The sequence below is a fragment of the Dermacentor albipictus genome, chromosome 4, assembly GCF_038994185.2.
Source record: "Dermacentor albipictus isolate Rhodes 1998 colony chromosome 4, USDA_Dalb.pri_finalv2, whole genome shotgun sequence".
Lineage (NCBI taxonomy): Eukaryota > Metazoa > Arthropoda > Arachnida > Ixodida > Ixodidae > Dermacentor > Dermacentor albipictus.
The window spans coordinates 153,218,554-153,244,503 of record NC_091824.1 but is presented as its reverse complement, the minus strand read 5'-3'; the positions used below and the strand labels follow the sequence as shown (position 1 = coordinate 153,244,503).

Here is a 25,950-nt window from a genome sequence, read left to right as displayed (position 1 = left end):
CCGAAGTGTTAGGATTCAGAAACATGGAAAAATTAACTAGTCAGCACTTCAGATACGTAAGAGAGGTGTAGAGTATGGGTGAAAAAAACAAATCAAGACAGAGATTGATAGAGCCGCAGTTACTGCAAGCGTAGTTAGTGGTACAATACAGTGATAGCAATCAGATAAACAAAGGGCCACGTGGCGATAGATGTAGTGAAGTCTCATTAAACCAAGCTGAATAGGTGACTATTTGTCGCCTCCCAGTTTCAAAGGGGATGTCAATAGACATCATCATCATCTTGTGACATGCGCAATACGCTAATATTCATGTCAATTATTGCTAATTGTTTCGATATGCTACGCTTGGTAACGGATCCGCACAATTGCAATGTCGGCAACTTGCGTTATTTACGAGTACGCTTAACATTTACATTGCTCACAAATTCTTGTCCTTTTAAGTGGTGTGAACAGGTGTTGGTATGCTGAGGCTTTCTTCCTGATCAAGATTCTTGGAGCAGAATCGTGACGTGAAACATTTATACCTTAATAAAATCATATTATGCAGCACAAATAAAACATGAAGTTCAGGCTATGCAGGTTAGTTACAAACATGGTATCCGAACGAGAAGCAATTTCTGTGTCTACAATTATATCAAGTTTTTTTTTTATGCGGTGCATCTTAGCTCTGTAGGAGGCTCTTGGCGCAAGTCTTGGTTAAAGCGGACGATGAACGGGTGCCAAAGTATAAGGCCCTAAAGATAAATCATCATTCAAAAAAAAAATAAACGAATACAAAGCACGAACATTTGGAGACAAATGTTTGGCGCCCCTGGCATCAAACAGCACTTTCACCTTTTGCAAGCTGCACAATATCTCTTTCGCAGCAGCCTGCATTTTAGCTTGCCGTATCACGTACAGAGGCAACGCTTCAGAGTCTGTGTCAAAGCCCGGGGTATTGAGGAAGGGTGGCTAGTAAGGCCGGATGCAGCGAGGTGGGGAAAGGTCGAGAGCGGGAGATCGGCGCTTCTCAGACCTTCATAGTTGGTGTGCAGAATATTTTTTCTTTGTTTTGTTCGTTTTGTTGTTTAGCGCTCAGAGTTATCCCTCCATACGCGATCAAAAGTCGGGGCTCGAGCAGTCGGAGTACAGAAAGATCGTCAATTATCATCACGCTTCAAATAAAGCTGGCTTATCGCCGTTGTCGCAAACGGGAAAAATAGGTACTTTCGGACTAAATTGGTAAAACTGTAAAATCTAGTCAAAAAGAGTTTGGAAATGGACGCCGTAAAGATCAGCAGAGGTAACAAACGACAATGGAGAAGCGCGAGTCGAAACGCCTGTGCAAGACAAGCGGCGAAGTCAGTAAAAAGACAGCAAAAAAAAAGCAAATAACTCTAAAGGAAGCGCATTCTTGAAATGCGTATTTAGCCAACCAATTGGACAAGACGGAATAAAGTGTAAACGCAGTCAGGTTTACCAGAGGAGAAGAGCCGGTTTGCTAGCCTGTGCTGAGGGAGAGGGGAGAGGGAGGTAAAAGGACAGATTACGTGGAGAGATAGAGGAATAAAGGGAGGACGTTAAAACAAAAGGCACTGAGGTATGAGAAGAGAAATAAGGAGTCCTTGGATAATGCAAAAGAAGTAGAAAGGAGCGAGTTCACCATATTCTAACGAAGTTACTCGGGCGCAATAGCGAATCATCTTTGACTCTTTGCCTACTTCCATAGGATACTTTCAGGTGTATTTCTTGGCTGAACGTGGGCAGATAACTGCACTGTCGTCAAACGCTTACTGCAATCCACGAGACCTTTTTCTTTTATCCTGGTCGAGCCTGGGAGAACGCTTCTTACAGCTGAGTGAGATAAATGAGCTTGGCTGTATCTATTTCGCAAAGTAAGAGCCCCTTTCATCAGGCATCTTTCGTATACACTACGCTCAAGGAGACGAGAATAATCGCCGTAACTTCACAGACATCCCGCTGCCTTGCAGGGCGGTAAAAGAACTGCACACTGTTTGCAGTCTACGCAATACGCATGTAAAGCATTCAAAATTAAACAGTTGTTTCTTCCATTGCTTGCTCAATATACGTAGGAGGGGCACTGATAAATAGGAGGCCAAAGATAATGCAGTCACTCGTTTAAGATTTCGCTTAGTAGTTTATTTTTAGCTGCACTTCTACGATAGTGGGTTCTTCAGTAATTAAATAATTAAATTTGCCATTTGCCCAAATATTAAACAAAATTTTGTCACGTACGAACATGTCTAATCTGATGTCGTGCACGTCGAACTTGCTCTCTGTAACTTACTGCACTACATGGCATAGAGGACTACCATATGTTTTAGGTTTATCAAATAAATATCATTTACAATATAGAAAAATAAATGGGCACTGTGAAAATCTTACTCTATACAAAAGCCAAAGCATTCAAAGCTAGTGCTAAGCTTTTGAACTGGTCGTACATGTTGTGTTTGTGCTTGCGTATATATAAGGCGTGGAGAAGGGGGGGGGGGGTGAGTTTTTGATTCACTTTGAAATAGCGTAACAGTTCACTGTGTAAATTGAGGTTTCTGTCTAAGCATTTCCGAATAACCTAGAAAAAGCAAATTTAAACCCTGTTCCTTTTTACCTTTACAATTACCGGTCAAAATACAAAACCTGGCTACGTCTCATACTATATAGTTCAAGGGAGATAATCGCTGCCTTTCCTTAGCAGATTGTGTTATGTGCAGGTCGTATTCGCTAATAAAGTGTACACACCATTGGAAAGCACCGTTCTGTGCTCTCACGAACCATTGTAGTATAGGAGCTAGTACAGGAATACAGGCTCATATAAGGTCTCGCCGCAGAATCGTGCTACCTGCTTCCAGATTTTTTTCACTTACGCCATAGCCGGCTACAGCTCACAATGTGTGAGTCCACTCGATGTATAAACTTTGTCCATCAACAACCACTTTGTGCCGCTTTATGTTCACGCGGCTCTAGTGGCCACGAGTGTGCACGGGAGCGATAGCGGAGGTGCGAAGTTCGCTTACAACACCGCAGGCACGTACCCAAGGGGGGGCCCGGGGGGGCCCGGGCCCCCCCCGAAATCAAGTGGCATACCCCCCCCCCTCCCCACCCACGCCACCACTCCTCACACATTCCTAAAGCGCCGCCAGATCAATGTTGAGACTTCGCAGCGGTTCATCGGTCAACATTATGCTGCCTTTTTCACTCCTTTTAGATGGCGGTAGTTATCGGCATCTCTTGTATTGTGAAGGACCGTTTTCTCGTAGATTTCCACACCCACGCGATTAAGTCGAGGTGCGTTCAGTTGTCACCATCTATTCAACCATCACGCGCATAGCTGCATGTTGCTTATGTTAGTTCAACCTTCTTTGTTTAGGCTGATCCTGGGACCAGGAGAGGGATGCGGCTGTTACTCAGCTGGTCTGTACTCTCATGGAACGAGTTGCGGCCGAAGAAAACACCAATTGCGTTTAACTTATCCCTTTGCTTCATTGTTTCCTTGAGTTACGGCTCGCCGCAACGCTGGCAGATGCCCGGAACCATATACACGTGATATGGGTTAGATAAGGTGGGGAATAATGTGAAAGAGCGTCCATCATGGAACCCTGCAATAACCCTTAAACCCATAAGCAAGATGACTGTCGCCCGTTACCTCGTCTGTTTTTCCCTAACTGCATAGCACTTTTCGTGCAAAATTGGCAAATGGAAACGAAAATCGCAAGGGGTTGAGAAATTAAGCGATCTACTAAGGGAGAGAGCCAAGGCAACAACCAAACTGCAAGCAAAAGCGAATAATAAAAAAGTTAACCGTTGTTAATGAGAGTATTTATGGATCAACATCTTTTTATTTAAAAAGGAAGTAGAGAAAACGCCGCCGGAAGCGGAGAACAATTACGTGTTTTGAATGACGCTTCTACAGTTATCGGTCGAACCGCCTCACGTAGCCACTTCTCTGCTGTGCTTATGTGGGCGTTTTTCTAACCTTTTGCAGTGAGCGCAGTACGTCTAGAATCGCAGAGTCCTGCGCTCTACGTGGTTGTATGGGACTAGCGGCCGCACAGAGTTACGCAATTCGCGGAACTGTCAAAACTGATCAACAAGGCGAAAATAACTGATATTCGAAACTATAACATGAGAAAGACTGAAAAAGCCGTAAAAAATGAACGCAGCCTGAAATCAGTAAAAAAGAAACCTGGTATAGGACAAACCATGATGTATGCACTAAAAGTCAAGAAGGAAAACATCATCAGCAATCTCGAAGATCGAGATTGCTGATGATGCGGAAAAAGCAGCGCAAAAATTCTAAGCTGACCTGTATACAGTACCCAGAGGAGTCACGATTGTTCACTTAGAAACAGTAATGAACAGGATACAGAAACTCTCCTATAACTAGCGATCAGGTCAGAAGGGCCCCCTGCAAGACATGAAACGATGAAGAGAGGGAGGATAAGGTGGAATAACAGTCGATTTAACCAAAGATGGAGGAGACATAATGCTTGAAAAACTGGCGGCTCTTTATACGAAGTGTCTATCGACTGCAAGGGTCCCAGAAAACTGGAAGAATGCAGACATTATACTAATCCACAAAAAAGGAGACGTTAAAGAATTGAACAATTATGGGACCATTAGCTTGCTCCCAGTATTATATAAAATATTTACCAAAATAATCTCCAATAGAATAAGGTTAACACTGGATTCTGTCAACCAAGGCAACATGCTGGCTTCAGGAAGAGATACTTTACAATGGATCACATCCATGTCATCAATCAGGTTATCGCGAAATGTGCAGAGTACAATAAGCCTCTCTATGTGGCTTATATAGATTACGAAAAGGCATTTGATTCAGTAGAGATACCAGCAATCGTAGAGGCACTACGTAATCAAGGAGTACAGAACGCTTACGTAAAAAGCTTGGAAAATATTGCTACATGCGTGAGGTATTTGTTTGTTTGAACGAGGCGCGTAGGCGCCATCACTCCAGAAAAGAGGAGGAAGAACGAATTGGGCTCGCGCTGTGAATGTAACCGGTCAGCGCTGCAACCGTTGTTGTAAATATAATCTGTAAATAGTTTCTCGTCTTACTGACTCGTCTTTCGCGTTAGAATATCTACAGAGGTTCTACAGCTACCTTAATTCTACACAAGAAAAGCAGGGAGATACCTATAGAGAAAGGGGCCAGACAGGGAGACAATTTCTCCAAAGCTGTTTTCTGCGTGCTTAGAAGAATTCAAGCTATTAAACTGGGAAGGCTTAGGAGTAAAGATCGACGGCACATATCTCAGCAACCTTCGGTTTGCCTATGACATTGTTGTGTTCAACAACAATGCAGACGATTTACAACAAATGATTGGAGACCTTAACAGAGAGAGTGTAAGAGTGGGGTTGAATATTATTATGGAGAAGATGAAGATAATGATAAATAGCCGGGCAAAGGAACAAGAGATCAGGATGGCCAGTCGGCCACTAGAGACTGAAAGAGTACGTTTACCTAGGTCAATTAATCAGAGGGGACCCTGATCATGAGAAGGAAATTCACAGAATAATAAAAATAGGTTGGATCACATACGGCAGGCATTGCCAGCTCCTGACTGGAAGCTTACCATTATTATTGAAAAGTAAGGTGTGCAATCAGTGCATTTTGCCAGTGCAATATGTCCAGTGCCAATGCATTTGCCAGTGCATTTCCCAGTGCATTTTGCCAGTGCATATGGGGCAGATACTTGAGAGCAAGTTAAGGACCACGCAAAGCGCGATCGAACGAAGATTGCTAGGCATAACGTTAAGAGAGAAACAGAGTGGTTTTGATCAGAGAGCGAACGGGTATAGAGGATATTCTAATTGACATCAAGAGGAAACAATGTAGCTGGGCAGATCATGTAATGCGCTGGTTAGATAACCGTTGGACCATTAAGGTTACAGAATGGGTACCAAGAGAAGGGAAACGCAATCGAGGACGACAAAACACTAGGTGGAGCGATGAAATTAGGAAATTCGTGGGCGCTAGTTGGAATCGGGTGGCGCATGACAGGGGTAATTGGAGATCGCAGGGAGAGGCCTTCGTCCTGCAGTGGACATAAAACAGGATGATGATGATGATGATAATGATGATGATGATTATTATGGTGGTGGTGGTGGTGGTGGGCCCCCCCCGAAAAAAAATCCTGGGTACGTGCCTGCAACACCGTCTAGGTCCACCACACACTTTCGGTAACGATTTGGGGAAGTTTCCAGGAGAGAAGGCTTCTCTGGATTCACTACCTCTTCTTTGCTGCATATTGTGAATGCCTAAATCTGCAGTGAAGATAAAGAGAAACAATTTCTGGTGTAGCGTTGTAGGTCACGGGCACAGCCCTCAATATAAAGTTGGACAAAAAAAATTCTTTTACAACAACGCAGTTAGCACAGCCCATTGCACAGACACAAGAAAAAGAAAAAAAATGTCAGTTACATCACCGTCCTGAAGCCGTCTGTGTAGAACGTACCAAACGAGCAAAAACGCGACTATACTGAAACTAAGATTAACCATTAACCAGACTAAGACTGAAACCATTAACTAAGATAATACAATATAGCACACATAAAAACGGGACAAGTACCAAAAATATGACAAAATAGGAACAGGCCTCTTGTTATGCAAATCTTAGCCATCGTTCTATCCCAATATTGTTGCCAGAATTTTGCTTGGGCATTATGGAAATAAATGCAACCCAAGTGCACCACGTGGCATCAATTATTGAAGCACGAAGAAATTATGCAGTAAAGTAACAAGCATAAGACCTGTCCTTCATAAAAAGGGCACATTATTATTCTTCAATAATTGTGCGTCTGTTTTAAAGAAGTATTCGCAATATATGCGTGCGCTTGGAATGCAGCCTTCACAGCGCAAAATTTTGTTTCAATGTGTTCTTCACGCTCATTGGTTGAGTTCCTCCCTGTTTTTACTTTCCATCACGAGTCTTTCTAAGCTGCCAGGAACTCAGTAGTGATGCGCCTCAAGGATATCTTCTGGGCCCATGCCTTCGAGGCAGTACAGAACTCTAATGAATGACATGTGTTAGGAAAATTCATTTCGTACTACTTCGAAGTAGCTATACGAAGTCACGTAATAAAAATGCCGACAGTTAGATGCACAGTTCTGTTCTTTCTTTTTTGGTACTCGAAGTACATGTTTTTTTTTTTTTTTCGTTCCAATTACCTGTGAGTTGAGTTGAGTTGAGTTGTTGTAGGCTACTGGTGGGATTAGCCTTGCAGCTGCTGCCGGCAATTGCTCCACCGTAGCGACACTTAAAATAATTAAATCACGTAATCCGACACAGACCTCCCAATTACATATGTTCACTCCTCAGTTCACCATGTGGAAGCCAAATCCGTGTCCTGTAGGTAATTTAACAAAGGCGAGAGACCTCCTTCCTACACAACCGGTTCCCACGCGGGAAAACTATGTCCTGAAGCGAACTGTGAGGAAGTCCTGTGTTTTTGAGGGACCCGAATAACACCCTCCTTTCCGCGTTATACACAGTACAGCACATTAGGTAATGTTCTATGTCACCGCACACACCACACGTTGAACATAATGGTGATAACGCCAGGCCAGTATTAAACATCCACGCAGGGGTACGAGCAGAGCCCGTGCGAATGTGGAGCAGTAAGGTGGCTTAATTTCTTTTGAGACCTTTGATCACACATGGCTTGTGAGGGAAGCGGTGTCATGCCACTTCAGTTCTTTGTGGAGCTCACCAACTACCTGTGCTCTTCGCACGTCATATAGATTCTCTGTTTCATGAACACTTTAGCTAGTTGAAGCGAATTAAGGTTGCGGCTTCATCGATAGGTACATTCGAATTAGTGAGCTGCATTCGAGGCAGCTAGACTTTGTTTTGTTTTATTCATTGACTTCCAATTGTAGTTTTCAGATTTCAAGAAAGATGCTTCTTGATAATACCTTGAAAATTCTTTTATTCCTTAGTGTCGAATGGCGACAAATGTCAACCCAACAATTGCTTTCGTGTAAATGGAAAGGAAAACATAATTTGTAAAGGCAGGATTAAACACACCTGCTCTTTTATTAGGACTGCTCCCTATTAATGACGTTGCGATCGTGGCATCGAAATAGGGATGTTTTCGTAGAATATTTCTACAAAAAGAAACAAGGACAGGGCACATGACTGGGAGAAGGCTCGAAGTTACAGATGAGATAAGGCTCAAAGTAATAAGCAGCCTTCGTACAAGTCACAAACACATAAGGAAATTAAAATTATAACATAAAGAAAAAGCAAGAAAGAATGGCACTAGAGTCCCCCAAAAGTCACTTCTTATTCTTTTCTGTGCTGGTACAGGCGAAAAAGTGACATGAACAGAAGCATAGAATAGAAGCAAATAAAGGAGAGAATAAAGTGAAAAGGGCACCGATTTCTTCTCACGTGCTGATAGCATTCCCTAAGCCCTGCGGCCTTCTGAGATTACGCGTTCGTGGGCTTGAAGGATATCGATGAGTGTCTCGCACGCTTCCTTCTCTCTATTTTAGGTATTTTGTTGTTCTTTCTCTGCATTTGGGGGAGGGAGGTGGAAAGTGGGCTGATGCTGCAACTACATATATGAAGGATAATTTTCTGTAGGTACTTTCTTCAACACAGGCCAAGAAGGGACCATTATCCCTCTTCTTATTCTCACTTATTCGTTCCACTCATTTCTTTCAAATTCGTTCAAGTTCTTTCTTTTGCTTAAGCATGTCTTCTTTTTTTCTTTCGTGGGAGGTTCTCAATGTTTGATGGCACTATTGCTTATACACTAGTATAATTTCTTCCTTTTTTTTTAGTTTTTCCTAGGACACTCGGCTCTTTCAAGTGTTGATATTAGGGCGGCATATCTTTCATTCCTTTGTCCTATCTTTGCTTTAACTCCAACTTTAGCTTTTGCACGTCAGACCATGCTTTAAATCATATTTTACAACGCTCATAAAAGCTTGACAGTTGCCACCCTCTCCCTTTACTTCAGGAACCTCGCCTTAAATCGTCGCTTTTCCTGTTCTATACCGTTTATCTTGGTTCATATCAACTTTGCACGAACCCTTGCGAGCACGACCATGAAATGTACTCTTTGCTGTTCAATGGGACGGGCCAAAATGTTCACGCGATAGGGAAAAAAGGCTGCAAAGTTTAGCATCGTCATTGCGGCTTGGTATTTCTGAAAGCTTCATCTTGAATTACTCATATTTTGGCTTTCCGCTTTGGCCTTACCCATGATCGATAGTGACCTACCTGAGGTATACAAGCGGTGTATAACTGCTTATGTAAATAAACAAATACGAAGTAGACCCTTCAATCTCACAAGAACAGCCCCGCAGGGGTGTTTCCGTCAGCAGGCGTTTGGTTTGTTGCGACAGAATGGACCCGAGCACGTGGGGTTGGACACTCCCGCTTGTAGCTGTGCGCGGCTTAGCCGTGTCCGGCGTAAAGGGGATCCTCCTGTTGGTTGAGCCAATTCCAGGCATGCAGACCTCTATGACCCCCCCCCCCCCGCAGAGGCAACACACCTCGTTGGCCCCCGATTCACCTAGACTTCTCCCGACTTCACCCGACTACCGACTTCCCCAACTACCGAATTCCCCCGACTCAACGGGGGAAGCCGGTTGATTGCCTCTTCCTGCACTTGCCTCCAACGTTCGACTTTCTCGCTTACTTTTCATATTTCCTGTCTTCTCCTCGCTTCCTCTTAATTCCCACTTTTCCAGGAAGCAACGGTTAACCTTGTCTATTTTATCCAAACTTGGATATGGTATGTTAAGATATGGTATATTAGGTATACTAGGCTAAAGGCAAACGTTTGCGAAATCAGGCAAACGTTTGCCTTTAGCCGTGTAACCTTAGACAATCTGTATATTGTCCTAAATAAATCAATAAAGAAAGAAAGAAAGAAAGAAAGAAAGAAAGAAAGAAAGAAAGAAAGAAAGAAAGAAAGAAAGAAAGAAAGAAAGAAAGAAAGAAAGAAAGAAAGAAAGAAAGAAAGAAAGAAAGAAAGAAAGAAAGAAAGAAAGAAAGAAAGAAAGAAAGAAAGAAAGAAAGAAAGAAAGAAAGAAAGAAAGAAAGAAAGAAAGAAAGAAAGAAAGAAAGAAAGAAAGAAAGAAAGAAAGAAAGAAAGAAAGAAAGAAAGGTTATAGTAGCTACGTACAGCTGGCGTCTGCGTTTCCTTCGGGCCCCGTAGCGTCCCAATTTTGGCGTCGGTGGCGGGTGGCTGGCCTAGCTGCCGAAAGCAAATAAGTTTTAACATTGCCGAATTGACAGCTGCTTTGGCTGCATGTCAGAGCTCTGCACCTGGACCTGACAGGATCCTGTACGGCATGCTTAAACATCTCCACAACGATACTCAAATAACGCTACTCGCACTTTTCAATGCTATATATGGGCTGCCGAGTACCTCCCATCTAAATGAAAAGAAGCTATTGTGATCCGTGTTTTGAAGCACGGTAAGGATACATCACTGCTGATCATCTACCGTCCTATAGCACTTACGAGCTGTCTTTGCAAGCTTTTTGAAAAAAATTTCAATCGCCGTCTCGTACATTTTCTAGAGTCCAGCAATATGCTTGACCCACTTCAATGTGGTTTCAGGGAAGGGCGATCTACAACGACCATCTCACGGACATCAAATGATACATTCGCGATGCTTTCGTACATAAACAATCCTTCCTATCCGTATTTCTTGACATAGAAAAGGCGTACAATACAACTTGGCGGTACGGAATATTGCGCGAGCTGTCGGCGCTGGGCATCCGCGGCAATATGCTAAACATTATTGAAAGCTACCTACGAAACCGTACATTTTGGGTGAAAATAGGTAATGCACTCTCGCGTACATTCATACAGGAAACTGGTGTACCCCAGGCAGGCGTACTCAGTTGCACTCTCTTTATCATTAAGATGAACACGCTCCGCGCTTCCTTACCGCCAGCTATATTTTATTCCGTCTACGCAGATGACACACAAATAGGTTTTAAGGTTTTAAATCCTGTAACCTTGCAGTGTGCGAAAGACAAGTACAGCAGGGATTGAACAAGATATCTAAGTGGGCAGGCGAAAATGGGTTTAATGTCAACCCCCACAAAAGTTCGTGTGTTCTCTTTACAAGAAAGAGAGGCCTGGTTCCAGACCCGTGCATGGAACTGTGTGGACAAGAAATACCTGTCAACAAAGAACACAACTTTCTAGGTGTAATACTTGACTCCAAGCTTACTTTTATCCCACACATAAAATATTTCAAAGCTAAATGTCTAAAAACAATGAACTTACTCAAAATACTATCACACACAACATGGGGTAGCGACAGGAAGTGTATAATGAACATTTATAGGAGCCTCATTCAATCAAGATTAGACTATGTCGCCATGGTGTACAACTCTGCCGCCCCGAGTGCACTAAAGATGCTGGATCCCGTCCACCATCTGGGTATCCGTCTGGCCACAAACGCATTCAGAACCAGCCCCATTGAAATCTCGTATGTAGAATCGAATAAGCGGTCACTCAAACTGCAGAGATTTTACACCAGCTTTACATATTTTCTTACATCTTCTATGTAGAATCGAATGAGTGGTCACTCAATCTGCAGAGATCTTACACCAGCTTTACACATTTCCTTAAAGTGCACTCTAATCCTGACCATCCATGTTGGGAAACTATTAACGATTCGACATATACTGCACTTTTCCGCAATCGACCCTCTGTGAGACAGCCTTTCTCACTCCGTGTGAGGGAGCTTAGCATGGAAATGGATGTTCCACTCTTCGAACACCGTTCGATGCCTTCAGCGAAGCTGCTACCGCCTTGGTATTGGCAGATAATAGAGTGTGATATATCTTTTGCAAGAGTTACAAAATACGCACCAGAGCTCGAAATACGAATGCATTTCTATGAACTCTAATTGAAGTACTGTTGTCCGGAATACTACACCGATGCGTCAAAATCGTATGTTGGTGTGTCTTACGCGGCTGTTGGACCTTCTTCCTCTGAAGCAGGTGTACTGAACCCCCATATAAGCATCTTTACTGCAGAAACCTACGCAGTACTGTCTGCGGTAAAACATATAAAGAAATTAAAACTAAAGAAAGCGATAATACTCACGGACTCGCTAAGTGTTGTAAAAGCACTAATGTCCGTAAGAAAACAAAACAATAATGTTTTCATTTAGCTTTACTCTCTCTTGTGCAATATTTATTCGTCTCGTAGACATGTGACAATATGTTGGGTACCTGTTCATAGATGCATCGAAGGTAATGTGCTGGCCGACCAAATGGCCACATCAGTCACACCTCAAGCTGGTAATAGCATTACTACTATCCACTAGCTACAGACCTCAAGCCTATTTTGCGAAGGAAACGGCGAAGCTACTGGCAACGCATGTGGGACAATGAAAAAAATGATAAGCTCCATTTGATAAAGCCGAGGATGGGTTTCTGGCCCGCCGTTACAAAAACAAGACGGACTGATGTCCTATTCTGTAGACTCAGAATAGCAGAATAGCAGAATGGCAAGGAACCTCCTACCTGTGGTAGATGTGGTGAAAGGCTCACCGTCCTCCACGTCCTCGTGGAGTGTCGGGAAGCCGAAAGAGATAGAAGGAAACATTTTTCTCTAGCATACCGGTATTGTATCCCTCTCCATCCAGGTATGTTTCTTGGTAAGGAACCCCCTTTTACCACCAAAGCTGTCCTAGCTTTCTTGAATGATGTGGTTCTGCATGTTAATAGCCCAATAGTATCATTGCATATCCTTTTTCTAGAGGGTACTGCTGTGATTGTACTCCTTGTACAGCACACGCCTTCAGGTCCTTGCGCTTCAAGGACTCTGTTAGGGCAGTAGTGCTTTTTCGAATTTTTTATTGAAATGACCAATTTCAGCACATTCATTCAGCTTGTGACACGTGTTTATCGCTTGCGCATATTGGTAGGAGCTTCCCTTAATATTATGTGTGCATATAATAGCTTGTTGTGTATGATATAATCTTGGTGGGAAATGGGCACTTTTTCCGCGCCCCTTTTTGTCTTCGTGTCATGTCATTCGGCGCAGTTACTACAAAATGAAGTTAGGCTAACTCGCCTGACTTTCCATATTTTTCCGTGATGAGCTTTTGACGTGTGGTGTGCAGACAATGCTTATATGATACAAAATATGTGTTATATGTCACGGATAACCTACACTATCGTCTGCCTTAAAGCAGGCGCCTAAATGGTGTTCAGACGAACATAACTGAAACGCATTACCTATAGAGGGGAAGAATACTTGATTAGACGCGTTAGGTTGACCTATATACTTAAAGATCATTACTGAGGCCTTTGTATCAAAACTGAGCTGCAGTGAGTGAGTAAAAAATGCTAATTTGGCGTTTTGTTTAACATTTACTGTATACTGAACACGACGCGATGAGAGCGAAGGCGGTGAAATCGAGCACAGCTCTGGCATCACGGCAGAGAAGCTAAAACGCGTATTCTTGCTGACCAAAGAAGACGTCAAAGAGGCGCCCCTCCTTGATCAGACAATGACAGCTAAGCGTGCTTCCGTTATATACAATTATGCGAATTGCGTTGCGATGGGAACGCTAGAACTGCGAACAGGGCGCACCGAGGCGTCTTCCACTTGGCCACAAATCCGCGACCTCGTGTCGAGTGTGTCGAGCAGCACAAGCCTCGATTGTTTCGTACATGGATACATACAACTATAGCGTGCGGTTATTGCGCAGCTTATAAATAACGGAATGCTGAGGAACAGAGTGTGGCGGTGTGCATCTCAATGTTAACTCTGTGGAGTGCATGCCAGGTACTCCACTGCCGAGCCGGAAGCGCACAAAGCGAGGGGCTTTCAACAGCGGAAATTGCGTGGGGAAGACAGAGAGGGGCCACGACAGATCAAGGACCAGCAGCTCAATCCTGCAGAAGCAATACTTTTCCTCATCCCATGGGGCGGTGACTGCGCCGGCACAGAGAGGAAATGAAAGTAGTGAAAGGGGCTTCGTCAGAAAAGAGAAAACAAGTAGGGTTGGGGATTGTTCAGCCACAGTTCGATTTTGGCAGCATCTGTCAGGAAACTTTACTATTCGTTCGTGAAGTGACACCTATAGCGGCTGCTCCTGGTTTTCATACCTTTTACATAAGCTTAGAAGCGTGGAACAAAAACGGTGGTGACGATTGTGCAGACGAATGACCCGAAACATTACAATGAGTTTTGGATGACGCCGTGGCGTGAGCTCCGCGTTAATTTTGATTGCCGAGTTTTGTTTTTAAGATGCTCCTAAATGTAAGCATGCGAGCCTTTCTTTTTTATTTTTCCCCCCTTGCATTTTGCTCTCATTGAAATGCAGCCACCTCTGCCGTGATTTAAACTTGTTTCCTCGTGCTCTGCAGCGCAAGGCTGCAGCCACCCAGTCATCTTGGCGGTCAGAGAGGAATGACGGGGGCAGATACTACGAAAGGAAAACGAAGGGAAAAGCTAAGCAAGGTAATGGAAACGGATTTCGTAATTGCCATATTTGTGACTATTACAGCTATAGCGTAACACCGCGACAATAGCAAATATAAAAGGATTACACGTGCTACAAAAGAAAGCCATCCGTCATGTTTAGCTGGGGAACACTGAAAAACACATACCGCAACACTTTTCACACGTTCATGCAAAATTTCCCTTGACATCTGCTATGCGCAGATTTACCCCTCAGATATAAACAATGCCTTAAATTTTCTAATAGAACTCTATGCTCATTATCGGATTTTAAAGTAAAACCACACCCATACAAATACCTAAATAACAACTGGAGTCTACGGTATACACCTTTAACCACCTTTAACCACCTTTAACACCTTTAACCTTTAACTTTCGCAAGCCTATCCCACAGGCTTGCGAAACTTTTCAACTACCTGCTGGAACATCAAATATATATTGCATCCACCAGTAACAAACCATTAGAGAAGGTTTCTCATGTATCTTCAGTAGCGAATATCTGTGAGCAATGATATTTCTCTTGTTTTTATTTTGATGTGCTTTTATAGCGTTGTTTCTGTGAATTGTAATTGCGTATATTGAAAGTGTTTCTTTATGTCAAAAATAGCCTGTAATCTCATGCTGTATGCCTTAAGGGAGGCCCGAGTACCCGTCAAGTGAACAAACATTCACTTTTTTTTCTGGCCTCCATCACTTTTTGATGTGAGAAATAGAACAAAAACTGAATTGAATTGAATTCAATGTTGTATGCACAGAAGCCCTTTTACATAGCAACTTTGATGGAATAAAATAGTGAAAGTGAAAATGATGCAGCAGGTTTTGAAGCGCGTAGTTGTTTTGCTGGCTTTGCATACTGGAAGCCTCCCGAATAATATTACTGATCTGTAATTCTTTAACGCGCAGTTAAATCTATACGGGTGGGTATTCCTATTACAGTTCGTGTAAACGGAGCCGCTACCGGAGAGTTCCAAACCTGTGGCCTTGTGTTTAGCACAAAAGTGTCGGATGATTTCTCGCCGTTATGCTAAAGGTTTTCACCCACCTCGACAAGAAAAATAAAGTTTAAAAACATATTGCGCGCTCATGCCTTATACAGTATACGTGTATCAAGTATTGAGTAACTGTCAGATGAAAAGCAGTGGGTGAAATATGTCATTGGTACCTGCTCTTGAAGGAACTCGTAAGCAGTGGTAAGGGCACTGCCAAAATGAGCAGGCCCTTACTCTGGCCGACAAAAGTCGCTGTGCCTACTGGCTAGCACATAAAATTATCCGCGCAAATCTCTGCGTTGCGTTCGCAAGTCCGTTATCGTAAAGCAAGAATAGGCATGGTGCAGGTCGACTACCTATTTGCCGCCATCAAAACCTCTCTAGCTCACGAACAACAGTTAAACCTGGAAGTTTTCGATTTCAGTTAAACCTTTAAATCGAATCGAACTTACTTACGAATGGCTTTCGGCAACTTTAATGGTAAATCCGCCAGTTTCAAATGGGAGCTCATAACACCGGTAGCTATCGGCTTACCCTCGCAAAGCTTATTGCTTTATATTCTTTTACATTGACCATTGCTGTCTGTGCATGACACATTTAGTAAAGCTACTGTGCTGCTCTGTTTAGAGTGCACATAAAATGCGAGTGATGTTTTAAAGCTTTTAACAAGGCTCCATTAAATTACAGTAATTCCATTACTCCCTTTATAGGACGAAAGAGGGATACACGGAAATACATAACAGCTAAACGTAGCACCTGTACCAAGAAGAAAAGCTCTGCACCGACTCTGCAGAAGTACATGTACATGTCCTCTGTGGAAGACGACTCTGCAACCTTCAGAAATAATGTACGACTTTGGCTTGGTGCTCTTTATATGCATTTTCTTTTTATCATGTCGCATTGTGGTGCAAATTACAGAAGCGACTGCAGCTTGAACTGGACAAGCTCTATATAAATCTGCAGGAAGCAGGCAGGTCTTTAATATCCGGTTGGTGAGACTTCAAGGTGCCTGTGTCTTGCGCCTTGAAAGGCTTACAGCAGGAGGTTGTACTAAGTCTACGAAGAAAGTGCCAATGCACTGTTTGTCTCAATTTTCAATGCCAGAGCACTTTGCAGAATGGCATATTGCAGTTGTCAGCCTCTTGTGCGGTCACAGCGTCATCACGTTATCCTCTCCTGTTGATTTTTTATTTTCACCAATCGCTTGGAAAAAAAAACGCGTAATTTTTTATAGCGATCATTGCTCAGGGTACCTTATGATACTATCGTACAACCTGTTGCAAGTATTATGATCGACTGTCTTTCATCATAATATTCCTTTTGCAGGTGACCTCAACCGGAAGGACGATCTTTGTCATCACCCAGCACCAGAATCCAGGCTCCCACGCGCAAGTCGATATGCTGTCGTTTTTTTTTTTCTGTTGACATCATTGCAACTGTTGACGACAAATTTGTGAAGTGACATTCACCCTGAATTGGGGTGTCACGTTGCACAAAAAGCAGGTATGCCCCCTTGAATTCAACATATTGGTTTGAGGCTTGATTGCAAGTCTCAAATTATGTACGTGAATTACGTACGCTTGGGAAAAGCGTCGCTCATATTTCATTTGATATATCATGGTCGAGTGTGCACAGGACCTGTGATGCAGAGTGTACAGGCCGCGCTTAGGCTTCAGTCTAATGGTTTCTGACCATTACTTGGCATTAGGTATTGCTTGTGTAATTAATTACGTTTGTAGCGCAACCGACATCTGTTAATATGCGCGATAGTACCGCTATTATTATTTAGATGAAGTTGGTTCCGCCCACAGTGTTATAGTTGTGCCCCAAAAAAAAATATGCTTAGAAGACCAGCCCTTTTTTCCCATTATGGTTGATTTCGCGCGCACATTAGATAGATGGCCTAGAAGGACAAAAGCTTTTAAAAAGGAAGGGCATGCTGGAGCCTACGTCACTAGTGCACTGAACCCGCCATTTATGCTGCATTAAACAAAAAGATAACGGACGGAAGAATGTACTGAAAGATACAACGAAGCAACCAACCGAATAACTTTCTTTGACTGGCGCGAGGCTTACAGCTGTTTGGAGCTAGGAGTCAACAGCGTACTGAGCAAACCACGACAAGAGATACACGTGAAAAAATATTATTTGACACGGAGCATTTAAGTCTTCACACCAAGCGTTACCACGTGTGAGAATGCGTCGGAATAAAATTATTCCAGGGCAGTCACCGACCAAATACAATGATGACCTTTAAGGTCCGCATATCACTGCCGCCCAAAGGTAAATGGAAGCTTAACTCACTGTGCATAGAAGGCAAAAGCTCATAAGAATTTAGACTTGAAGTCACCAACAACGGTTGAACAGGGGATTCGGCTGACGCCAACGTTTCGGCAAAGGGCAGCAAATCTTCATCAGGGCCATAAATCAACTTTCCCAAACAGGCCTCGAGCCAATATAGTTTCTCTTCTAATACGTGCGCAGTTGTAATTATGAGAAAGAAAATACAGATATCGAGACATGTAGATTGAGGAAGTAAAGCTCGCTAAATAAAGCGTTGATTACCGCGCTGAATGTTTCAAAGAAGCAGCTGTTGAAAACAGGTGCAGTAGACTGCTACTCACCCAGTTTTTATGCTGTTGGGAGGAAATACTATTGAAATCTAGGCACGAGAAGAGTCATTGTAATGCAATCCACTGAAATTTGGTGGACCATACTGCTGGCTCATCATCTTTAGCCCCACAGCCTCGCTCCCTTTTGGACCCTGTGCTCTCCTTCAAGCCAAGAAGTCCTTTCTGTGACGGGACAACCGTGCACCTATGCCCTGATGTGTGGGGTTCGTTCCTGGAATCTTTTTTGAAGGGTAAATTTGTCTTTCGAGGGGGGATACCTTCACACTTATTGACACTTAATGCTCGTCTCGCTTTCTCTCTATCTCCCCCTTCCACTCTCTTCCTCTTTTTATCCCCCTTAACCCTTCCCCCCGTGCAGGGTAGCTAACCGGAACTACCTCTGGTTAACCTCCCTGCCTTCCTCTGTATTCTCTCGTTCTCTCTCTCTTTCTTAGCCCGCGGTTCGACAACAGTGGATGCTGCAACGCTTTCTTAGGTCCCCAACTCTTGTGCCTACCATGGATAATAGAGAAAGAAATAAAAAGGAAAAAAAAGGAGACGGGAAGACAGGGAGGCCAACCAGACGCATGTGCGATTTGCTACCTTAAGCAGGGGAAGCAAATGTGGAAAAGAAAAAAAGAAGGAAGGAAAGGAAGAATGATGAAATGAAAAACAGAAATGGTCCACCAAATGTAGGTGATGTAGAGGACAAGATCGGCGTGCATGGTGGTTTAAATGATTCGAAAATTTCTGCCTATTTTACATATTCGTCATTCACTTATTTCGTGTCTTAGTATCGTATTTCACGCTCAATAACGCCAAACTTGTCTTGTTTAGCGTATGCAGTTTGTTGGCACTCTTTTTACGGGCCAAAAGACCACGCTGATCCCGGAGGCAGTGCAGTCTATGGGGCAAAGGGGTCAATTTTCAGCTATACGGGAGCTTGCATAATGCTCACAACCCTGAAATGCAGTCAGATGACGCTGGTGACATCGCCATTGGAAATTATAGGCACGAGTTCGCTCTAGTAACTGGTTAACTGATCCACCGCGTGCATGTATGTTTTGCGCTGTTTCTCTAGCGTTCTTTCAATGAAATTCGACATCATGACCTACAGCTTTGTGCCGCTATGCAAGCAATTTGTGCACATGTACAGCTCTGGAGGTAAGGTATACTTGAGTGCGCAAAATTCAGTATGACGTTCACCTGTGAAGTCAGCCCGTTCGCCGACTTCACATGGGAAGTCGGACGCTACATGGCCATGACAGTCGTTCGTCCATGTTTCACACCAACTGTAGCAGATAAATGCAGCAGCTTTGAGTCAGCAGTCACACGGTATATTAAAATGAATGTGTGCAACAGATTTCACACTAATGAGCTGTAGAGCACCATCGCAATGGGCTGCGTCACTCGCCTAAACTCGTGTTTGCAGCAGCGGTAACGTTTCTTCAGTTAAGGATGATATGCCGGCAAAGGTGGCCACTCATACGAACACTGATGCCCATTGTCACTAGCTACGACGCTCTAGAGGCGCAAAATGGCCGTCTTTTTTTTTCTGAAAGTGGTTACAAGATAATGGCATTGATTTCAGATATGCTAGCCCTTTGTGAAGTCAGCTAAGACTGTATCTTCAATTTCACCAAGAGCTCAGGTGGGCCGACCCTGGAGATTGTGCAGTCTATGATTCAATGTGGTTAATTTTTGGTTATATTGGCATTAATTACGCAAGTGAAAGTAGCGTAATTGCGGCCGCTGAAAGTAGCACTCCATGCGATATTTAGCTATATATAGGATCTTGACGTTGCCTTGAGGACATTTTATCTTCGTTCTATGCGGCAATTCGTCCAGAAGTGTGCAGCTGCCGTCAGATTTAATCCGAACAATGAAACCGCATCTAAAGCACCTTGACTTTAACGAACACGGGCTGTAAAGAGCAAAGGTCGAATGCTTTCTCAGGAAGATTCATTCGGCTAACACTTTAAAGGTCCCTCAACCAGAAATCCTAAGCACCCTTCGGTGCCTAATTAGGGCGCGTTTCGGTAAGTCTGAGGGTGATTGTACGCACGTGACAACCTCTTCTGTTGGCCTTCGCGTGGACGTCGTTCTTCTTCCTCCGTGTTGACCTGGTTCATTTGTTTGAAAATAAGAACAAACCTGGCAGGTCTGTTGTATTTACAAACAAGTTTACCCAATGTCCAAGTTTGTGCCCTCCTTAGGGCCGTATTCGTTCAAACTTTGGCTTTGGTATGGAGATTGTTATAGTTGTGTAACGTGAGACCAGTAATGTAAGACCTTTGCGAGATGACTTCGATATCTTGCGCACAAGGTACATTTGCCATTTCTATCTTTTTCCTGTCAGTGCTACGATGAAGCAACTCACTTAGAGACCGATTTAGTAAAATGACATCATATTAACTAAATGTAAGTGAGAAGAAACCTGCAGGTAGTCAAAAGACCATGTTTAATAACCTGACGAAAGGCTCAGTATTCTGCGTCTCATTAAGTTAAAAGAAGATACACAATGAATGACACACTTCTAATTACATCAATATGTGCCTCTTTAAAGTGGAGCTGAAGTTGACCATTGTTGCTAGGCGCTCTGCTCAAGCTGAAAATCATCGGCACTTACACGCACAAAAAGAAAAGCAGGGTTCTGCGCTCTCTATGTGGTCTGAATGGCCTATATTATCTAAATTCTCGTCACGTTTTACCGTTACAAAGTTCATCTTGAGAGCAATATGCGCGGTCACTGAGCCTTTGCTATGTGCCATTCAGCTAGGAGAAAAAGAAGAAAGAAACAAAGAATAGACTTCAATTTCTGTGGCTGATGAGTATTTTTGAAGCAGTCATAATAAAAGCCAAAGTGAGGTAGCGCTTTGATCCAACGCGAAAAACTAATCGACATTTTTCGTTCGCAGCGGTGTGGTGTTCGGAATATAAATGATGTGTTAAAGCCATCTGGGAATGACGTGAGCAAGCTTGTGGTGCCCGCGCCTGCTTCCATTCGGCTCACGATGTGACCATCACATTACAAACAGAAAGAATGATGCTGCCATACGTATCAGAAAAGGATGCCAAAGTTCTCTTGAAATCTCTTAAGCTCTTGCTCGAAGAAACAGAAAATGAGACAAAAAAAAAACATGGTAGGGTACGCCTAATACGTTACAGACACCTCTACAGTCCATAGCACTATTTTGCCCCTAATTATGTCACCAACACTGTTTACCTTTTTGCCTCAACGACCATTACTCAACCTTCCGTCCCACGCTTCAGCTAGTAGGGAAAATGAGGTCAAGTCTGTCAATGATACCATGGTTTTCTTTCATATACATGTCGACTCGTCGAAATCCTCGCTATTTAACCTCGCCGTCTGCCCTTGGTCCCATTTTCCTGCCTCAGCCTCATCGGTGTTGGTTGCCCTAGGTTCCTCACTTTACAAGGCGGATGTTGGTGAATGAACGCTATATAGGAGGGTGGTATATCGTTGTTGTTCACATCAGTTCTTCGGCAGCTACCGAACGAACATTTTTTTTTAACTCATAGTATGAAGTTCAGCCTCCGGAAACGGCACAGTGATGTGTGATGGACGTCATGGGGGAGGGCTTCGAAATGGTTTTGACTAGCTGGGGTCTTTCAAGTTGCGCCCACCCACAGAACCATAAAGGAGCGTTTTTGCATTCCTCCCCCATTTTAATGCGACCGCAGCATCCCAGAGTTGGGCCCGTGACCTCATCCTCCGCAGCAGAACGCTATAGCAACTGAACCACGGGAGGCGGGTACCGCACAAGAAACGTGTTTAAGCTGCGAGTTATCGCATACTGAGCAGAGATATTTATCCTCGCCCCAACCAAAACCAGAAGGAAAGGAAGAGGTGGCGTACTTCGGATTGATGCTAACTTACGCAAAGGATGACAGGTGAGTTTTCTGAGACTCCTCTCTTCTCATTCCTAATTACGGAACCAAATCGAGCCCGCCTGTACAATAGTGGTGAGTAGGCGGCCTGATATTGGCGTTACAAATCACCCAGTTAGAGAAATTAGTGGATAACGCACCTGAAGCGCTAATACGTTATGAAGTGTCAGAACTGGGCCCCTAGGTGGCGCTGTCCTTGCCGAGCTACTGTTTTCGGTACCGGCTGAGGCTCAAATTAGGCGTATCCTCCCTGCTTGCACAACGACAACTTATCGTCTGCGAGCAGGAGCGGAAAACACCATAAATCAAGCCTGCCTTCTGAAAGCAAACCTGGTACCATGCAGGCGTCTGCCTAGTCTCGCGTTCTGCCTTACCTCATTAGCGTTAGCGTTGCGAGTTTCCGACACACACATATATACCCGCCGCAAACGCGTGTGGAAAAGCACGGCTGGTCGCCCAGATAGTTGGCAGACAAGTCAAGAGCCACCGCTCTTTACGACACCCTGGAGATCTTCGGAAGCTCGGACCAAAAGCACGCATGGAAAACAAAAGCAATAAAACGCAGGCAAACGCCACATCAAAATCATTCACCGAGCAAGCTTGTGGTATCGCTTCCATATGCGCCTGTGAAACTTTGAAACTCTTTGAAGCAGACGGCGGCGCTTGGGAAATTTTTTAGCTGTCGTCTGATGTAATCTGGTAGCGGGAAAAGATGTGCGCTGAAAAAAAAGGACGCACAAGGCGAGCGCCACTTGCAAATCCACTTTTTGCCCCATGAATTTCATAGACAAAAATATTTGTTGCATATTTATCGTATATAAACGGCAAAGCAGGCTACATAGGAGCTGGCTATCCGAAGGCGCACTTGAAAGATTAATGTTGCCACTTTTCCTATATAACACACACACGCACGCACGCACACACACACGCGCTCGCACACACGCGCACCATGCACACACACGCACAAGTTACCAGAAACGCCGGAATTACCCACGTTGACCAGAAATATATTCTCTCCGTGTATTTTTACACCTATACCTACCCATTTTTCTTCAGAGCCGCAAATGTCACACGTAAGGTGTCGGCCCATCGAATTATTGATGAGTATGAGTTGATAAATGTGACACCAAGCCACAACCAGTGCAATAAAGTGCTTCTCGGGAATAGTACAAATTATAGTAACGGAAATAATAGCGAGAAGAAGAAAAATAGTGAACTTTATTACAGTTCTACGAAAGGTTCTGCGTTCACTCCCACATCGCTTGCGCCTAAAGCATCGCTGTGTGAACAAGGCTTATTTCAAAACCGAGTCACGCGTGTGTTTGTTATCAGTGCTGACACTAACCACTATGATCCCCTACTACGGTCGCTGTATCTGGGTCATGGGATTCGCAGAAAAAGGCTCATCAAATACGCGGCTTACAACTTCGGTAATGGGAACGTTCCCACTTCCAAATGCAAACTGTTTGTACCGATTCCACGGCTCGGCTTAGGTCGCGAAAAAAAGAACAAGCTTTGCACCTTTGTGCAGGTCCTGGTCCGCAAAACCTTGTCCGCGAATTCTGTGCTTGCTTTTTACTACATCACCTTCCTCGCTCAGAGCGTGCTAATTATTTGAGCTCACTGCAACCACGTGTTTACTTGCCGTCGCGACAGCGCCAGAACTACTTCCGGGTTTAGCCGCCTAGCGTGCATGCGTTATCGCGCTGACCCGTATACGTAATAGCTGAGACCATCCCCAGAAACAAACAAAAGAAAAACAGAGCCGTCTTTCGCATGACAATGGGGAGAGTGCGCAGTAAGCGCAGCGAGTGTTCGGAAAACTACCACTAGAAGAGGGTATCGGCAGCAGAAGAGAGGCTATTTGGAAAGATAAACTAAGGCAAAAACCGAAAAACGCATATGTTTGCGCCAACCTTCACACACGGGCTAACACGCACACGCACGCGTGTAACCAAACGTGCGAATACCAGCAAGATACACATGCCTATATATATATATATACCTGTAGAACGTTGGCTGCGTAAGAGGGAACAGCGTTCAGCACCACGCCTTATTATGCAATATTACCTTTATTAGAGAACACCGTTGAACGCCGCGATGCGCGCCTGCTACTTGCGGAGGCCTCGGCTAACATCTTGTTATGCTATACGAGCGAATCTGTGGAGGCGCGACGTCGAAATTGCATCGAGCCGTTTGGCTTCGGTCCATCTGTGTGCAACGTACGACTGGGCTTGCTGGTTAGTGCATGTGTTCGAAAATGAAGCATCCTGCCAACCAATGGAATTGAAGTAGGATACACCGATCGCCAAACTGATAGGTGGAAAGAAAGTAGAAAATAAAGTAATAGAAATACGGACGCTTGAGAGGTGTTCATACACATGGCAGGCCTACGTGAACTTAGCTCGGCGTAGACTTTGCAAGCAACATACGCACGAATGAGGCATGGCGCTGATTAAAACCGAACGTAGATGACACTGCCCATAGAAGAAATTGATGTCCAGACAAACATTATTATGTGTGCTTTAAAGGGCCCCTCACCAGGTCTGGCCATTTTGAGCTGACAAGCGCAGAGCATACAATGCGCGCCAACGATCGTGTTTGCAAAGAATTACATCGCTACGCGCCGCGGAAAGGCCTGAAATTTCAATCCAAACACCGTTTCCCTCTTCCCTCTTGGTGAATCCGCCAGGAAAGAGACGATGACGTCGTCGGGCTCCTGCGGCTACGTAATCGTGTCCACAGTGTGATGTCGCTCGTGGTGACACGTGACTACGATAATTATTCAAGACAACATCTGTTATCTGTGCGATCTGTTGCTTGAATTGACGAATTGAAGTTTAGAGAAATAATAAAATACACAAACGGAATGTCTGCGTATTTTGTTGTTTTACTTCGCACAGAAGCAAGAAAGATGTACTTCCGCTTCGTCTGCTTGTTCCCACGGTCGTGCGGTCACATGCGCAGGTAGCGAAACTATGCCGTTTTCCACATTGTTCCAGCGCCTGATCACGCTCTGCGATCCGCTTGTTCTGCCTCAGTATTCGTGTAGCACTGAATTATATCGCTAGTCACATAGAATTTCTCACTACATTACCTAAAGGGAAATCTGGCGCTGCTGCGCTGTGGTATGCATGGGAATGCCGGTATATTGTGGATTCGAATTGGCATCGTTCTCGTAGAGACAGGACACCTTGAAGACGCGCTTGGCAAGTACCATTCCGTCTGTCACAATGATTCATTTTCTACTAGAACAGCACGTGAAAAGCTGTTTTAGCTTTATTATTACGCGAAAACATGTTTTGTTTAACTATGAGAACTTGTTATTGTGTGTACGAACACATGTTACGTAAAAAGTATCAGCGGGCCGCCAAAGTTGGAGGACAGACGACAAGGTTCGCGCTCGCTTTGAAACAGTTGGTCGTCTGTTCTGGCTTTTATTCGCTTGGTCATGCATCGTGGGTTAGTAAAGATGTAATATGCGTGAATAGAAACATTTTATGAAGATTTTACTTTGAGAACGCGTTATTTGCGTAGCCATATCCACGTTTTAGACGAAGCATCTTACAACACCAGCCAACACGAGCCTCGCAGACACATATCCCGTCATTCCCATGACGGCACGCTGCACCCTTAAGAAACTCCCATAGACGGTGGCGCCAGATTACCCTCTAGGTGTTATAGTGAGAAACTCTATGGCTAGTCATGTTTCCTTGTGCACAGCGCGCAAAATCGTGCGCTGCGCGAACCAGACAACAGCTCGCGCGCGGCACGGTCAGCGGAAATGCGTGGCGCAGAAAAAAAAGCGAGAAGAAAAACAATGAAGGCGAGGCCTGTGACGTATCCGTCACGCAATCCTCGAGGTCTAGTATGGGAGAACACAGGGAAGCAATTTCGCTTGTGAAGGCTAGGCGGGGCGAGTGGAGAGAACGTCTTGCTTGGCAGTGGAGCCCGCCTCCTTAA

General features: G+C 44.1%; 1 protein-coding gene across 5 annotated transcripts in view; it reads left to right on the top strand.

The window, feature by feature from the left end:
* LOC135903794 (uncharacterized) overlaps positions 1-25,950 on the top strand; it is a 468,489-nt gene that overhangs the window by 340,517 nt on the left and 102,022 nt on the right. For 2 of the 5 annotated variants that reach the window (XM_070537736.1, XM_065434206.1), the window contains exon 3: positions 16,790-16,966. The exons of 2 other annotated variants lie outside the window; for them this stretch is intronic. The gene's annotated coding sequence lies outside the window, so the exon portion shown is untranslated. Of the gene's footprint in view, positions 1-16,789; positions 16,967-21,780; positions 21,991-25,950 lie in introns of all 5 variants that reach the window. One more of the 5 variants, XM_065434211.1, reaches the window with a different exon arrangement.